The following is a 13,449-nucleotide window of genomic DNA, read 5'->3' as shown; positions in this document are numbered from 1 at the left end:
CAGGCCCTGTTCTCTTTGGGCCTGAGATTCTCCCTGAAATGTGTAACACTGCCTCTTCTGTAGATGAGACACGATGAATTTCTTTGAAGCTAGCAGGCAGGAGACTGGGAAGGATCACAGTAATACAGACTCAGACCTGGGGCAAGAAGAGGGCAGTGTGAGAATACTTTGCTGACAGTTATACCTTGAAACCTCTCAAAATGGCCTTTTACAGTTTTTCCTCTTGGACAGTACTGTATAGCCATAGAGGAACCTGTGTTCCAGTCAGTCCTATTACTGAGAGAAGGAGTGAGAAGCGTGTCCCTGTTTTCTGGGGTGGATGGGGCCCTTGGTACCTCACCTTCACTTCTGACTCTGTTTGGGCTTTTCCTATGTCTGACCGGAGGATCCAAGCCCTTCACTTCTGGCCCCTGGAGCTGCTATCAAGGCATCCCAGAACTGCAGACTCTTGATAACACTGGGTGTCTGGTCCTGACAGGAGAGGAGAGTTGGACTCTGGGGAGCACCTCTGCTGTCTCATATGATACTCTCTGTCATCATTGTAGGGTCTCAACTTTGCACTGTCAGAATCTGAACCCCATTTCTCTGCTGGCCTGGGAGCACACTTCTTGCAATGAAAAGTCCACAGCTCTGAGACGGAACAAAGAAATGAGGGAGCCTTATATCTGGCTAAACTTGCCTGGGGTGAGGGAAGAGGTAATACATTTCACTAAACTCCATGTATTTTGGGAGGTGGTGCCTGTCTCATACTTACCTCGATAAATTGCAAGGACTGAACTGCTTCCCCTGATGAGCTGAACCCACCTTCCTTAATGTGGAGGCTTATTTCTGTGAGAAAGAAGAAAAGGCAAGTGAGGGGAAGGAATCTATCTACAGTCCCCAGGTTTTCCCACAGCCAACAGAAGGGCTGGGTCCCATGTGGTTGGGTGATAGGACTTTCTCAGTTCTCACCTTGAGTCCTGACATAACTGGAATTTTTTCTTTGATGACCCAAGTCAAGATCTTCTTGATAAGACCATTAACTCTCAGAGAAGAATGGCCTAGAAACAGATAAAGGGCTTAGTCTGGTGGCCATCTTCAGGACTGTGGGAGTAACAAGTTGCAATGTGGATTTCTGTGGGGGCCTGTATGTGCTCTGGAGTGGGGCTACCTTCACTCAGCCCGTGGTGTCCTTACCTTGACTCTTGCCAGATCCTTTAACACCCATGTCTACTGAGATCACTCGTGCAGGCTAAATTCCTCACTAGAATCCCCAAATCCCGAAAACTCTCAGGAGTAGTGAACAGATGCTATATCCCTTTAACCCTGCAAAAGATCTTCAGGGTTATTTATGTGACCTGGACTCATCTTGTATATATGGGGTTCCCTAAGTCTACTTGAAATTTATTCATCTAACGTGTCCTTCCTGACATCTCCGCTTTATAGCAGACCTCATCCCCCAGTGATTCTGCAGAACAGACCTCACTTTTCCCTAACACCTCACAGGCTACAGTGAAGGTACACTACATCTGTTCACTCTTCCTAGAGACTACCAGAGCTGACAAGAGTGTGGAGGTAACCATGTGCTCTCACGTGCGAGCTCCCCTCTGTTGCCCTCCATTTCCTACCTTTAGTCCTCACAGGACCTGGGTCCTTATGAAACAGTGTTCTTTGTAGTAAATCCCCAAACTCTCTCAGATCTGGATGCTGAAGTCAGGAATCACTTGCTTATTAATGACTTTCTAGGCTCAGAGCCAGCATATAGCTGGGCCTCCCACCCAGAATCCTCTCAGCCCTTCCTAAATGCTCACTTTGACTTCCCACAGTGTCTGGAACCCTCCCTCAGCTGACTACCTATACAGCCTCTCCCCCTCAGACCAAAACGTGGAAATCAGGAATTACTTTACTGGTCACATTGAATTGGACTTTCCTGGGCTGACCATGGGAGGAGGCTTTTGTGGGACACTTGTTTGGTACTAGAATTCTCTCCCTCATAATCTGGACCTTTTCCCCTCTGGCCATGACATTTCCTTCTTTTCTGGTATTCAAGACAAAAGCTTTCCTACTCCACATCTGGCCACAGATCCAGATCCTGAGCTTCTTGGAGTTAACAACAAGGACACGATGTGATCCTTCAGTGACACTTTATCATCAATCGTGTCCTCCCTGTTTCTCATAGACAACTCTAGATCCCCAATATCTGATGAGCTCAGTATGCTGTCCCCAGACCAAGGCTCTGACTCCAGGGATAGGAGGGGGTAGGGGAAGGGAGCTAGGGGTTTCAAGTGTCTCCCTTGAAAGGCCTGTTTCCTTATGGTGCGGGGCTGGCAAGAGAGTCAAGTATGGTTTACTTGGAGGTTCCCTGTATTTGGACTGGAACTTCCCCACTCTGCTCTCAGAATTTTACTGTGATCCTTTACAAAGCTCTGCAGCTCTCAAAACTCTGAGTGCCAAATTCTACTGAAGTAGATGCTTAACAGGACAGTCCCTGTATGGTGCATGGCTGAAAACAGAAGCAGGGTTAAATCAATTGGTAGAGGGCATTTCCATTAGGGGCAAACTTCTAAATGCATCTTCAGGGTCACACCATGTTCCCTAACATAGCCCTCTCAGCTCACTGGATCTTTAAACATGGTCCCAAATTCCAGAGTCCATTGAGGCAAAAGGAAGGAATGGAAGAACTCATTCCAACAAGTTGTCATCATTTGGCATAGGGTGAACAAACGTGGTATGGAGAGATTGAGATTCTGCTGTCAGAACTGGGCATCTTTATTCTATCCTCAGAGTATCTCAGACCCCTGCCCCAGACCCCTGGGTCCTCTTTGCTGTGTGGACCTTAGAAAGTAGCTCTGAATCACAAAATCTATTGAGGCAGATAGAGGATGTTGGTTTTCAGTTGAACAAAATCCACCCCTATTATGGTGTAGGCCAGATAAGAACTGTGGTTAGATACTTTTTGAGATGCTATTAGGACTAGGGCTTTCTCAGTATATCCTTAAGATCTCATCATGTCCCTTCACAAGGCTTGGCCCTCAAAACATGTTTCCTATACTAAGTGTAATCTCAGTAGTCAGGAGGCCAAAGAGATGTTCACACTTTAAAGTCCTCTTGTTTTACACAGAATTTCAGGACAGTTTGGGCTACATAGTGAAGGCCATCTCAAAATAAAACAAATAAACCAACCAAGAAAAAGACCCTGTCTCAAGAAGTCAAAACAATCAAAATGATAATGTCTCTGACGTACACACATACTTATAAATGACCTGGCACACACACCTACCCATAAATAAAAACAAAAATAAATCTAACAACAAACAGACAACAAACGAAACCAAACCTCTGATTCAAGACTTTACTGAGAAGGAAGAGACTAGAGTGGGGAGGTGGAGGTTAATACTGGATTATATGGGCTACGTGAGGGGAACCACTCTATCAGGTCTGGGGCGTTGTCAATCCCAGAGTCTTAACATGTCTCCTAACATGTCCCAGCCCTCAGAAAATGGGGTGAGGTGGCACGTGCCTGTAATATCAACACTAAGGAAGCTGAGGCAGATGGCACTCCAAAGCCGATCTGGTTTATACAAGTTTCAGAACAGTCTGGGCTATGTAGAAGGGATCCTGTCCCCAAAGAAAGCAAAACAAAACAAAACAAAGTCAAGCACTGAAAAGGTGGATCACTGGAGTGCTTACTGTTCTTGTGGTGTACTGGAGTTTGGTTTCCAGCACCCACTTTGGGTGGCTCACAAGTCAAGCTCTGGAGGATCCACTGCCAGATTCTGGCCTCAAATTCATTTGCTGCACAATTTGGGCCCCTCAAATTCACTGCAAAGAAACACATATGTAAATATAAAAGTAAAATAAACCTAAAACACACACACACACACACACACACACACACACACACACACACACACACACACACACACATTCACACACTCACAAATCAAAAGGGCAAAAAGATAAAGGACAAAAAGATAAAAGCTCCGGGAGTCTGGAAGTCTTCTGAGAAGGAAGGGACAGGAGCAGGGTATCTGCCTTATTATGGCGGGGGGGGGCTCTTCCTCGGGGCTACTGCATCCTGCCTCGGAGTCTCAACTGGTTTCCTCATGGAATTTAGGTGCTTTCTGTTTGGCCCACCTTATAACAAGGTTCTGAACCCCACACTCCACTGAGGTAAACTTCCTAAGGTGCCGACTAAACACAAGAATCAAGTCTCATTATATGCTGACTATTTCTCTTGAGTACACACAGTCCACCCTCAGGGTTTCAAACCTTCACAGAAATGGAGCTTTCTCCATTCAAAATGGCACCCAAGCTGGGCGTCCTCCAGCACTTTTATGCTTGTCGTCCTGGCTGAAGTAGTAGTGCCAAGCTTGATTCTAGTGTGGGTTACACAGTAAGAGTCTGCTTCAAACAACAAAACCAAATAAGTGAAACACAGCCATAGGCTCTCACCTGACTGTCATGGAAGGCAGGAGAATTCAGATTAGTTAGTCCAGGGTCAGTTACAGGCATTCCACCCCATCCCCGCCCACTGTAGCAGACGTGACAGCAATTCCAACAGAGTATCTGGGGGTTCTTTTTGAAAGCTGAGACTCCAGCACTCCACCCTCACGGTCTTAACCACTCACCTCACGGCAACTCCATCTTCTCCCACTTCCGGCAACCTTGGAACTGGGTTTAAACACCCAGAATCCACCGAGACAGAAGGCGCGAATACAGCGCCACCCTCTGACCGTGGTCAGATTAGTGTATAGCACAGACAAGAGGAGAACAGATGGGTTATTTGGAGACCATCTATCAGGACTGCCATTACCTCAACTTATTGTCAGGGTCTCATTGTGTTTTCTTACACAACTTGGTTCCATTTCTTCTCAGTGGGCCTCATAAAAAGGATCGAAGCATGTCATGGAAGCAGAAGGGTTATTATTATTATTATTATTATTATTATTATTATTATTTACAAGTAGTTCTAATTTGATTACAGACTAATCACAGAAGAGCACATGTATTATTTGGGGATCCTGTAACCAGAGTGAGTCTTTAAAAATTCTTTTCTTCTCTCATGCAATACTTATTGATGGCAGTTTCCTCCTTTTCACTCTCGTAAAAGAGTGGGCTTCCCAGGGTGAGGCTTTTGTAAGGTACCTTAAGTTATCATTCTAAAGTTCAAGTTCTCTCTGCTCTGCAGGTCTGAAATGAGGGCCTCAGAATAAGGTTCTCACTCCCTCAACCCTCTAACTTTCACAGATGAAATTTAGTGGTTGTTACTTCCCATAACTCACATTAAGGGCAGAACCAGACTCTCTAGAGGACCATAGTCTCAGGAAATACCTGCTTGGTAATTCTGCCTCGGGGGTCACAACTGGCATAAAGCTGGCTTCCTCCCCTGGGTTTTGGTGTTCTTTCAGTCCTCTCCTTCAATCCTGATGGTATCTAAGCCACTTTGTTAAAGTTAAAATACTCATAGAGACTTCCCCCTTCCTCTCCTCCCTTAAAACCCCTCTTATGTACCCGTCATTGCTCCCTATGGATTTCCTGGCTTCTTTTTCTTTTTAAGATTTATTTATTGTATGTATGTAAGTGCACTGTGGCTGTCTTCAGACACACCAGAAGACAGCATCAGATCCCATTACAGATGGTTGTGAGCCACCATGTGGTTGCTGGGAATTGAACTCAGGACCTCTGGAAGAGCAGTCTGTGCCTCTGTGCCTCTGTGCTCTTAACCACTGAGCTGTCTCTTCAGCCCTCAGCTTCTTTTTCTTTACTTGTTATCAAACACACACACACACCACACACACACAGAGAGAGAGAGAGAGAGAGAGAGAGAGAGAGAGAGAGAGAGAAGAGAGAAGAGAGAGAGAGAGAGAGAGAGAGAGAGAGAGAGAGAGAGAGAGAGAGAGAGAGAAATGCAACCTGCTTGGTCCATTTAGTGTAACTGGTATGTATATGGCATTAGGGCTGTGATTTGGTATTGCATAACCAATTCAGGGGCTCATCTTTGGATATGGCTATTTCTCCTGTTCTCAGCATTCCTTGGTTACTTTGCCTCTGGGCAGGACCCTAAGAAAATTCCCTCTTTTGTGTTAAAAATGTCTGCTGCTGTACTTATTTACATCTCGTTTAGGCAACAATATTGGTGAGGTACAATGGGTCAGGTTTCCCTGTCATTTCTAGGAGATACAACCTCACTGCAGAGTTCCTTGTCCTCTGATTCCGTCTTTCTGTCAACTCTTCCTTTCTGACCCCTTAGCCTTAGGTGTAGAAGTTTTGTTGTAGATGTTTCAATTACGGTTGGCATTCCGCCATTAGCTCTTTATTTTCACTAGTTGTATTTTTCTGAAATGGTTTCGCCTACTGCAAAGAAAAGTTTATTTGATGAGGAAAATGTTTGCTAGTTTTACGTTAACTTGACACAAACTAGACCTGTTTGAGGAGAACCTCGATTGAGAAAATATTCCCATCAGCCTGCGGGCTAACCTGTGAGACATTTTCCTTATTGATAATTGATGTGGGAGGGTATAGTTAACTGTGGATAGAACCACTCCTGGGCTGGTGTTCCTGGGTGCTGCAGAAAGCAGGCTGAGGAACAAGCCAGTCGGTTGGATGGTGTTTTGCTGGGGCAGACATGTGCAGGAATGTTTCCTTAATGTGGACTGAGGTGGGAAAAGCTAAGGCAGACTCAAGAAGGAAATGTTTCAGTAGAGCAGACACAGGAGAGAGGATGTTCTGCTAAAGCAAGCTGATAAAAGGACACGTGATGGATTCTTTGCTAAGAACACATGTGTATTGGTCCACCTCACACTTCCGTAGTTGAGCTGCATTAGTTACAACACCATAGAAACACACCAAAAAAAAGTCTGCTGTTGTACTGCAGTTTGTTGCCACTTCTAAGGACTCGGGCTGATTGGATGCACGTGCTGTGAGGCAAGGCACATGGAGGACACATGATATTTGGAGGGTATTATTAGGACTCCATGGAGTGAAGGAGGCTGAGCTACGCTTGTTGGTACAGCTAGCTGTACAACACTTGTGGGTCTGGCGTCTTTGCTGTTATTTGCTTCCCTAAGAGCAGCACAGCTGAGAACTTCTCCTGGTGTTCCCCCCTTCACCCCACAAGGCTGAGGTCTGGCTGTTTCTGCTAGGTCGTGTCACCACTGTTGCTATCCCAACTCTACCAAACTGGACTGCTGGTGTATCCATGAAGTGTTTGCGAGTGGATCAAGCTGCTGCTGCTGACCTGTGAACTGAACAGCTGATTTACAGACAACACAGATGGGAGTTGCTGCAAAGAACCTTTCTAAACACGTCCACTTCCCCCATACCCTTTCTTTTCCACTACCTCTGGTGCGTGGTGGGCTACAAGGGAGGTTAAAGAGTTTAAGGACCATCATTAAGAATAGGATTTTAAAAAATTTAAAAAATTTAAAAATAAAGTTACATTTTTTCATTTTAATATATGGCTATATTTATTTTCAAATGTAGGTGTAACAATTCATACTTCAACCAGCTTTTCAAGAGATTACCTTTGACAGCCTGACCCCAGCACTGCATATAGTAAACCGTTCTGCTTTATTTAGGTTTTAAATTATTTTACTTTATTGAAAATAAATCTTTGCCTTATCTGGCATCAATGGGAGAGGGGAGTTCCTTGGTCCTGTGAAGGCTTGATGCCTCAGTGTCTGAGAATGTTAGGACAGTGAGTGGGAGTGGGTGGGTGGATGCGGAAGGAGAGGGGAGGGAGAAAGGATAGGGGGTTTGTACAGGGAAAACAGGGAGGGGGATAACATTTGAAATGTAAATAAATAAAATAACCAATTTTAAAAAAGGAAAAAAAGATTAAAAGGGATCTGAGACTCATCTAAGAAAGTGCAGTTTTTTTAAAAAAAACTATGAGAAATATAATTTCCAGGTGCTATTTCAAAACACTGCTACAAAGTAAAAACAAATACAACAGGTATACAATTAAAAAAAGAAAATAAATCTTTATACAATATATTCTGATTACATTTTCCCCTTTCTCAACTCCTCCCAGATCTTCCATACCTCTCCATGCTTCTAATTTTGTGTATTCCTTTTTTTCATTTTTATTTTATTTTATTTTATTTTATTAACTTGAGTATTTCTTTTTTTTTTGATTTTACATTTTTTTTATTAACTTGAGTATTTCTTATATACATTTCGAGTGTTATTCCCTTTCCCGGTTTCCGGGCAAACATCCCCCTCCCCCCTCCCCTTCCTTATGGGTGTTCCCCTCCCAACCCTCCCCCCATTGCCGCCCTCCCCGCAACAGTCTAGTTCACTGGGGGTTCAGTCTTAGCAGGACCCAGGGCTTCCCCTTCCACTGGTGCTCTTACTAGGATATTCATTGCTACCTATGGGGTCAGAGTCCAGGGTCAGTCCATGTATAGTCTTTAGGTAGTGGCTTAGTCCCTGGAAGCTCTGGTTGCTTGGCATTGTTGTACATATGGGGTCTTGAGCCCCTTCAAGCTCTTCCAGTCCTTTCTCTGATTCCTTCAACGGGGGTCCTATTCTCAGTTCAGTGGTTTGCTGCTGGCATATGCCTCTGTGTTTGCTGTATTCTGGCTGTGTATTCCTTTTTAAAGAAAACAAACAGGCAAATAAAATTTAAAAGAAACATGTGCATGAGTGCATATGCACACACAAACAATAAAAACACAAAATACAAGAAAACATAATATACAAGAAAAGAAGTAATAAGGATTAAAAAAGCCCAAATAAAACATTATGAGACAAAAACCTTCCATGTTGCTAATGCCCCACCTCCAATCTTCCTGAGTTGTTACTTACTAAAATCTATATTCCATCTTTGTTACTCTAGACCCAATTGAGGGTCTTCCCTGCCTCTTACATGATTGATGTTTCTCTCCTGCTGCACTCAAGCCTGGTTCTTACTCCTTTCCTGGCCTGGTGATTCCTATTTTGTCCTGTGAATCCTAAAGTCCCACCTCTGTCTCTCTGCCTAGCCATTGGCAGCTGGCAATTGTATTTACTAATCAGAACCAAGTGGGGACAGGGACCTTCAGTGTCTTACATGCAGGATTCTGGTACAATTTTGGGAACCCAATTAACACAATACAAACATTAGATCAATTCCACAACTGATTGGTGGTTATACTTTTCTTTTAGTATTTTTCTTTTCTCTTTTACAAAAGAGGCTAGTCCATAGGGGTGAAGCCTCTATAGACTTCTCTGTGTTTAATGATTTGTGTAGGTGTTGTCTTCAGCCTTGGGGCCTTGTGGGGAGGAACTTAAATAGCTTGAGTTATTTGGGGGTTCCTATGGGACATTTTGGCCAATAACTCAACTACATGTAACCCAATCACAGTGCTAGAAACTTCATTTCATGACAAGAGATGGCCAGTTGGGGCTTGGTCTCCCTCAATTGGCAATTTCATTTAGATCACCTTCTGAAATAGGAATTTAAGGTTTCTTTGGAAAGTCAGTTGTATCAAATGGTGTTTTGTTGGGGCAAACACATAAAGGAGTATTTTCCTGAAGCAGACACAGCTGAAAGGATGTGTGATGTTTAGAAAGAATATAAATATAATCCAACAGACTGTGGATGATGCTGGATGGTATTGGTGTGCCTTACTATTGTCTATTGGTCAATATTTGTTGTGACTCCATAGAAACACACCAAAACACTTCTGGTGGTGTTCTGGCAGCTTCTTGCCACTTCCACAGACTTGGGCTAATTGGCAGAGTGAAGCTTAAGTTTTTGTATATGTCAGCTGATATAGACTCATATGAAGTTTTGCTAAGACAGACTAACCTGGTGTTTTGCTGAGGCAAGACTCATGGGAGGACACATGATGACTGGAGGGAGTATAAGGACTCAATGGACAGTGATGGGAGGAGGGTCTTGCATAGCTAGCTTTGCAATTCTTCAGTGGTTTCACACCTCTATCTTCCCAGGTATCTTTACTTCACTGAGAGAGGCTTGGCAGAGAACTTCTGGCCTTCCCTGCTGCTCCTGGTTGCTCCTGTTGACTCCTGCTGACTCCTGCTGATTTGGTTGAGGCCTGTCAGTTTCTACTGTGTCATGCCACCACTGCTGATATGTTTGCTATCCTAATACTACTGAACTAGACCACTGACAACACAGATTGAATTTGCTCCAAAGAACTATTTCTAAACAGGTCCACCCCATCCTATATCCTAATAACCTTTCTTTTCTACTCCCTCTGGTGGGTGGTGGGCTAGAAGGGAGGTTAAAGCATCCAAAAACCCTTTTTAAAATTAGAATTTGAAAAATTTAATGTAACAACCTTCATATCTGTATGTATTTTAGGGAGCTTCTACTATATTAGGTTTCCATACTATCCCTCAGATGACCCTTGGTTTTAGCTACTGTCCCCTGTATTCTTTCTCTAGCACTCCTCTTTCCACCCCATCCCAATTGACTCCCTAATTACTTCTATCTTCCTGATTTTGCCTTGACTAGACCAAGAGCAGGTCTGAACTTGCATATGAGGTAACTATGGGTGGTATAAAGTGAGTGGTTAGCCTGACAATTCTGCCTAGGGATAGGACCCCATGAAAATTTCCTTTTTCATGTTAACATGTTTACTGGTGGTATACTTGTTCAGGTCTTGTTTAGGCCATATTGGTGAGATATCATGGGCAAAGTTTCTTTGTCATTTGTAGGAGACAATATCACAGTAGGTTACCTAGTCCCAGACAATGCTTCCCAGGGCTAATAGTAGATACAGAGACTGATTTTTGGAGGCTTTTATGTATTGAGGTGAGTAGAACTCCCCAGTTGTCATTCATAATGATTCTGATTTTGATTTCTGACTCCTTTACTAAGGTGTTCCTGGGACACATCTTTTCCCTGCCATATTTGAACATCTCTCCAACAGTAGCTTTTGTGGAAGCTGATTGAGCTTCAGAGCCCAGGATAAAAGTACTGGATAAAATAAGCCATACATATTTGTTCAGTTTTAAAAAAAAGTTTATGCATTTTCTTTTATTTTGCAAAAATGTATTTTATAAGTAGTGTCAAAGAACTGGGTTTTGCTACTTGATTTTTGTATAGGAGTGTTTTGCCTGCATGTATGCATGCGTACTACATGCATGTCTAATGCTGAGGTCAAAAGAAGACGTCAAATCTCCTAGAATTGGAGTTACAGATGGTTGTGAGGTAGCTGAGAACCAAACCCAGGTCTAGAAGAGCAAGTTAACCATGTCTCTAGCCCTGATTTTGTTACTTTTTACTGTTACCTTTTTAGCTATTTCCTCATCTTCTTTCCTAACTTATATTAACTTAGGTTTAGAATATTCATTCTGAACTTCTTGAACAGATTGAGTGTCTTAACTGTAATAAGTAATAATTATTGTTATTTATGTATGTAGGTGCTTTGCTTAGATGTATTATGTCTGTGCACCATGTGCATGTCTTTTCATGCCTGGTGCCCATAGAAGATGGGAAAATAATTGAACCCTTTGGGCATGTTGTTAACTTGGGTCCTTTGGAAGGGCAGCCACTGCTCAGCTGCCGAGTTACCTCTCCAGGCTCTAAAAATATTTTCTTTTCTTCTTGTGTTTTTCCTTTTGATTTTGTAGGACAGTGTTTCTCTGTGTAGAGCCCTGGCTGTTCTGGAACTCACTCTGTAGACCAGGCTAGCTTCGAAATCAGAGATCTGCCTGCCTCTGCTTCGTGAGTGCTATGTTTAAAGGCATATTCCACCATTGTTTTGTTTAAATATATTCTAATATTCTATGTATTTAAGGCTGGTCTTTCCTATCTAAGAGTGACCAAACCTGTTACTATTATACAGTTTTGTATGCATTGCTTGAATCTTCTACAAATTTTTACAAATTGGTGATATTCTTCTTTTTCTATATGTGTCTGCGTGTGAATAAAATTGTGAGAGTGAGCTGAGCATGGGTATTCATTTCTCCCTGCCTCTTAACCACAGATGCAATGTGACCAAGTTCCTTCTGTGAATTTTCTATAATGACAGGCTATAACCTTTAACTATGAGCCAAAACAACTTTATTCTCCATTGAGGTGCTTTTGTACTTATTTTATCACAGCATTAGGAAGGCTTTTACTAGTAACTTCAATATTCCAAATATATATTTATTAGTGATTTTGTTAGAAATATCATGGAAGGTTTTGTTCATTTCCAGATTCAGTCTTCCAGGACTAACTCAGCTATTGTGAAGTTTTGTTTGTTTGTTTTTTCCTTCAGTTTTTGTCTTGGGTATAGTATTTGCCCTCCATTTTTTTAAAGTCAGAATTATATAATATAGTCTGTAACAATTAATTTTTGTTGGCAAGTTGACTGGTGGCGCATTATTTTTAGGTGTGTTTGTGAGAGTGCTCCCCAAAGAAGCTCTCATTAAAATAGTGGACTAAATAAAGGTTTGATGCTCTTATTCAGTGTGAGGCAGCATCACCCAAGTAGTTGAAATGCAGATGGAATCAAACAGCAGAGGAAATGAAAACTTGGACTTTCTATCTTTACTGGAGATAGGGCATCCTTTACCTGCCCACAAGGATCAGAACGCCATGTTTATTATCCTTTGCACAACACACCGTATTTGTAGCAACACTCTCTCCTCCCTAGCACCCATGTCCACATGGAAGGGTCCTTTGTAAACACTTGAATGAGAAGAACATCTGGACTTCTTTAATCTACAATTACAAACTTACAATGGATGGCACTGCATCACAGGCATACTTGGAGTAATCTTGAAAGATAGTTGTAAAGGAAAAATCTTCCCTTGTGAGTCTTTAGCAGCGTGTTGGCCTGTCTTATGGGCTCATAGTAGCTTGGCAGCTGTACAGGCAGTCTGTGTCCAACTTTGGACATAACTCTGTGATTGATAGGCAGCATGGGGTTCCTAGCTGATGAGGCACCAGAAAAAGAGACTCTCCAGTGGTTTCAAGGCCTTTTGATTTTTTTTTCCAGCTAGAGTTTAATATATACAGTTGGTTGGATCCAGATGAAAAAGAGGGACAAAGGACATGAAGGTAAACAGAAAAAGTAATTGGAATCAAGAATATTGAACTTGATTCTGTTGGAGCAAATATTAACTCATCACAAAAGTTCACATTCATATTTGAATACTGACTCCCTATACAGCTGTTAGGCTACAAGGAGACCATAAGATAAAATGTTTGAGTCTCATGGCATAGAGACATCATATTTTCCATTATTTTTAAATATATTGATATAAAATATACTCATGTTACTAAGAAATGGGTAAACCAAGGGACAGAGAGGTGTCTCAGTGGGTAAGAACACTTGGTGAGCTTGAGAGCGACTGGACCATGTTTTGTACCAGTTTCTTCTGCATATGTAGCAGAGGATGGCCTTGTTGGGCACCAATGGGAGGAGAGGCCCTTGGTCTTGCCAAAGGCTCAATGCTCCAGTGTAGGGGAATGTCAAGGTGGGGAGGCGGGTGAGTGGGTGGGGGAACACCCTCATAAAAGCA

The sequence above is a fragment of the Rattus norvegicus genome, chromosome X, assembly GCF_036323735.1.
Source record: "Rattus norvegicus strain BN/NHsdMcwi chromosome X, GRCr8, whole genome shotgun sequence".
Lineage (NCBI taxonomy): Eukaryota > Metazoa > Chordata > Mammalia > Rodentia > Muridae > Rattus > Rattus norvegicus.
Note: the sequence above shows the minus strand (reverse complement) of the source record.